The sequence below is a fragment of the Kryptolebias marmoratus genome, linkage group LG12 (assembly GCF_001649575.2).
Source record: "Kryptolebias marmoratus isolate JLee-2015 linkage group LG12, ASM164957v2, whole genome shotgun sequence".
Taxonomy (NCBI): Eukaryota; Metazoa; Chordata; class Actinopteri; order Cyprinodontiformes; family Rivulidae; genus Kryptolebias; species Kryptolebias marmoratus.
The window spans coordinates 19980861-19986088 of NC_051441.1; the positions used below are offsets into that span (position 1 = coordinate 19980861).

At 37.2% G+C, this 5228-nt stretch overlaps 1 long non-coding RNA gene across 1 annotated transcript in view; it reads right to left on the reverse strand.

Annotated features, from left to right (window-relative positions):
* Nucleotides 1-122: 122 nt before the first annotated feature.
* The window catches only part of LOC112449753, a 12825-nt gene continuing 7719 nt past the window's right edge, over nt 123-5228 (reverse strand). Inside the window, exons 2-3 of the long non-coding RNA XR_003038284.2 lie at nt 3520-3604; nt 123-997 (exon numbers count right to left, since the gene is read on the reverse strand). This is a non-coding gene — a long non-coding RNA (uncharacterized LOC112449753). The remainder of the gene's footprint in view (nt 998-3519; nt 3605-5228) is intronic.

The following is a 5228-nucleotide window of genomic DNA, read 5'->3' on the forward strand; positions in this document are numbered from 1 at the left end:
CCCGGAGGAGCTGGCCCAAGTGGCTGGGGAGAGGGAAGTCTGGGTCTCCCTGCTTAGGCTGCTGCCCCCGCAACCCAACCCCGGATAAGAGGAAGAAGATGGATGGATGGATGGATGGATGGATGGACGATCAAAAGGTTTAAGCACTCTATTTTTAAAATGAAAAAGGCTGTTATTTTCGGACTAAAAGAAGAATCAAAGCCAAAGCAGTATTGGTGCAAACAAACTAGTCACTTTACATTTTCAATAGATGTTAACATGGACATAAACACAATGCAGTAATAAATATTAGTACATCTGAAACTGTGAACAACCTGGAAATAACCTCTCAGAATTATAAGAGGTTTACCAAATAACAACACAAAAGTAATACAATGATAAACAACTACAGTTATTCTGTAATTATTCCAATATTTTTAGATGCAGTTTTCTTTTGTTTTTTTCAGACTTGTTAACCTCTGCCCATCTTTACTTCTAGAAGATTCAGCCTCTCTAAAATGCTCTTTTTAAACCCAGTCCTCCTACTGGCCAATTAATAATTTATAATAATTGACAATATCAGTTAATTATTTACGTGCAAAATGCTCCTCCAGCTGTTTCTTATTTGTACCACTTACTTTTTGGGAAAGGGGCTTTTTGTTGCCCCTTTACCAACTTTTTTGACATGTGTTGCTGCCATCAAATTCAAACTTACTTTCTTTTTATCAAAAAAAAAAAACAAAACATAACAAACAAACAAACAAACAAACAAACAAAAACATTAAAAGACCATAAGCAATGGAGTACCTTTATTACTTTTCAGATGTTACTCTTTCATTTTTGTCACAAATTTATTATTACTTTTTTGACGTACTACTCCTGACTTTTAGGACAAGCTATCGACCTCAGCTGATCCTCAGTTGACCCTTAGGTTCAGGTCCTTCCCCGGGCCTGGTCATCGTTTCCATGGAAAGCCTGTCCCCATCCTGCCGTATCAAGGTAAGGCACCTCAAGTCTCCTGGTGATGAGAAAAGCAACATTGTGACACCTTTAGCTGACGCAACTTGATAAACAGAACATTTCACTTCTAATCTGATCCTTCCTAAAATTAATCTGACAATCTGGCTAAATTATTACCATTCTTCCGACCCAGATTCCAAAGTGAAAACACTTATCAAATAGTCTATATTGTCCGAATTCTTGAGTGTATAAAACCTAAAACTGAAATCCTGATCTCAAACATCCTGCTCTAAAGGTTTTCCTGTTGTAGATAAATTTATAATCATAAATTTATAATCAGATAATAAAGGATTAATTCTTGTTTTATTTTTGTTAAATCATTGTGAAGTGAATATAACTTTAGATTCAGATAATTCTGTCAGGATTCGGTTCTACTGTGTGTTTCTTTTTGTATTTAGTGTTTGATTCTGGTTTCTTTTGGTTTGGGTTAATTGTCGTCTTCACGTTTTGTCTTGTTCTCTGTGCCTCTGTCATCACTCACTTCTCCTCGGTCTCTCTTGTCTGCCTGCCATGCCCATCTACACCTGCTCCTGGCTTTGTAATCTCACCTGTGCCCACTTCCCCTAATTACCTCCTGTCTTTAAAACCCGGTCATCTCCACCACTTAGTCGCTGGTCTGTTGTCGCTTCATGCGCTGTCTGGTTGTCCCTCTCGTCTTGTGTCTCAGTCTTGGATTTTGGTTATGTTTAGTTTTGCTGCCACGTTAGCCTTGTTTTAATAAATTAGTTTCTTTTAATTTAAAGCAATGAGTCTGCGCTCTGGGTTCATCTCTCTCGCCACCGATCGTGACAGATTCAGATTAATTACTTGATGCTAAAACTCAAAACAGTATTCCCTAATTCTCAGTGTTGGTTTTATTCTTTTGGGTTGACTTATTGTTCGTTGATTTTATTTTTGATTTATTTTAATTTTGTAATACAATCTTTTAAAAGGCAAACTATTTATTGGTAATGGTTATGATGAAAGCTCCCTGTAATAATTGGATTCAGCCCTCAGCTGTTGACATCTGATAAACAATAAGGGTGAATAAATCAAGCAATCTAAATATTATTGGTTTCCCATAAGATCCAGTTCAAACTGGTAATAAATGATAGGTTTGATTCTGTGTCCCTTTTGACAAACGTTTAAAACACTGGTAAAAGTATGTATACCCTACATAAAACATTGTAGACTTATTAAAACGTATGTGACGACCCAACACTTTTGTCACCCACAATTCAGGCTTTCCTTTTAATTTGAGCTAAAGATTTTGCACTTTACTCTTCTCCTATACAGATTATTTCTCAGACCATGGACATTTTGTCAGCTTAGATTATTACAAAAGCACAGAAAGTCCCAAATTGCTGTTGGACTTTAGAAAAGAAAGTTCATGAATGTTGAAATTTCAGGTGGTAGCTTCGCCCTTTGAAATGTTTTCAAAAATCATGAAATCCAAGTTTGAATTCATTTTCAACGTTTCAACTTTAATGTCAATGCTCCAAGTTTACTCTTAAAACTGGAAAAGTATATATCTTCCACCTCAAAATATTTTTTTTCTGAGTGACTAAAACTTTATTACAGCAACAAAACTGTTTAACTGAGTAAATATTTGAATTCAGACACTAGTGTGTAAAGAAACAGCTTTAAATTAAAATGTACCAGGACATGAGGACGTAAAGACTTAAGAACTAAATATTTTTAGATTTCTTACGGAGTTTCTGGCAGGCACATTTTGGCATTTCTGGACATGAGCTGGATGTATTTTTAATTATTACCTCCACTAAGGCAGTTCTGTTTTTGGTCGTGTCCGTTGATCAGGTCAAAACTAAAGAACAGACTTGGATGAAATGTTCAGGAAATGTTTGGGGTCATCACAAAAAACCAATGGATTACATTTTGATGGTGATCCAGATTATGATCCGGATCGCACTGTTTTGTAATCACGCTGTGGCCTTGGTGGAGTTTCCTTCCTTTTTTGTCTGCAGACCTTTGTTGCTGTTTGTCTCTCCTCTACCTAGTTGTGAGAGCTCGGTTGGAAAAAAAAAAAAACAGTAACTGGGAGCACAGAGGACAGGAGAGAGGTAAACATGTGTAAAGAGAGGGTTTTTAAAAAAACATGTTTTTTAAGTGTGAGTGTATGTTGGCACCATTCATCATGAAGGAAGGCAGCAGATTATTTGTCTGGGCTAAAAGCCTTGGCTACATTTTCTTTCCCCCATGTTTATGATTTAATCTACTGGAGTGGATTTGACCAGCTCCCATGGGGGGTCTATTTGAAAAGAGCTTGACAATTTATTTCATGTTTAATTTGCCCTGCCTTTTGCTTCCCACTTTCCTAAACCCAATTACTATATTATAACCACTGCTTTGTGTGTGGACAGACTAAGCAGGAGCAGAGAGGGCTGAGGTTATGTTAAAAATTCACCTACAGTAACGTGAGAGGGCCCACTCGTGGGGCTACACACACTGCAGCTGATCTTACCAGAAACAAGATATAAAGTAAGTCAAAACAACAACTCCACAATGAGAATCAACACTTACCATCAACATGGCTGTTCCATTCACAGCAGGAAGCATACCTGTGCTCAGATTAAACAGTCAGATTACTGTACGACATACTGGTGTACTGAAAAAAAAAAAAAAAACGAAGAAAAATTACGATTTTTGTGAAAATGTAGTGGGAGTTCTGAGTGCTGAATGTCAATGCTAACATTTGGTCCAAAAGATGAAGGTGAGTTGAATAACTGTTCCGCTTTCAAAGTAAATTGAAGAAGAAGAAGAAGAGACAGGAGGAGCAGACAGACGGACAGAAAAATCAGAAAGATGCACAAAAACATAAAAAAGGGCAACATGCAAAAAAATGTAACAAGATCACGAGGGGACTAAAAGGGCACATAAGGAGATGAAAATGGAGCTGAAGTAGATTTTGAAAAACAATGCTTTTTGAAGGATTCAAAAAGATCTCAATGCGGTTAAGTGAGAAAAAAAATGGAAAAAAGGTCTAATATTTTAAAAAGTCTAAAAGTTACAACAACAAAAAAAGTCATCGCTGTTTTTTGCTGGAGTTTTTTTTGTCAAAAATCATTATATGTTGAAAAATGTTGAAGTTGTAGGCATTTTGGTCAGACCTTGAAAATTACTTTCTGTAAAATCTCATGCAAGGTCCCAGCCCCTACCACAGCAAGTTTTACCTCAATAGCTATCAAATTAGTTATCTGAAAAACAGACAACAGGCGCCAGTGCAACCAGGTTAAGCCTATAATTACCATTCTCATATAAAAGGAGCAAGGTTTCTTTGCTTTTCTTTTTGCCAAAGGCCACAACAGAAAAGGAGTACTATGTCTATTTAAATCACTCCACACCGAAGCAAGTGTCTAGTAATATCTACTGAAGTAATACTAAACCTTGAATTAGCCTTGGTAAATTATGTGTTCAGAATGTGGTCATAATTTACCCAGAGACACCAGAGTACACAATATTACCTCTGAGTGGGTATTTCTGTGTTACTTTAAAACATGCTTCACTGCTCCAAATGCTGTTGCACAACAGTTTCAAAAGACAGCTACGAGAACTGTGGAGCTCTGTTTTAGGGGTCAGCAAGCAGACACGATTCAAGGTTTTTCACCAAGTGAATTAAGGAAGCAGCAAATGAAGTCAGGAAGAAAACTGGAAGCAGGCTTCAAAATAACTTCCACGAACCTACAGGTTGTGGACAGTATGCTCAGCACACAACCGCAGTTTAAAAGTTAATAGAGAATAGGCCTAGTGTTCCTTGAAGGTATCACATTCATACACCGATGGGGCACACATCGGAGGCAATGAGGGGTTCAGTGTCCTGTCCAGGGAAACTTCAATATGTGATTGCTGCCAGGAATTCAAACCCCAACTCTCTCATTGGAGGACGACTGCTCTAACTGAGCAACAGCCACAGCCACCCATCTATCATCTAATGATGAGAAATCAATCAATCAATCAAATTTTATTTGTATAGCACATTTCAGCAGCAAGACATTTCAAGGTGCTTTACATAATTAAAAAACAAAATAAAAACAGCATGTGACAATGAATAAACAGTAAGAAAGAGAAAAACATCGAAGACATCAAAACCCTGCACTCTAACCCTAATTTAGCCATAAGCAACTCTAAACAGGTGGGTTTTAAGTTGAGATTTAAAGGCACCCAGTGTTTCAGCTGTTTTACAGTTTTCTGGAAGTTTGTTCCAAATTTGTGGTGCATAGAAACTGAATGCT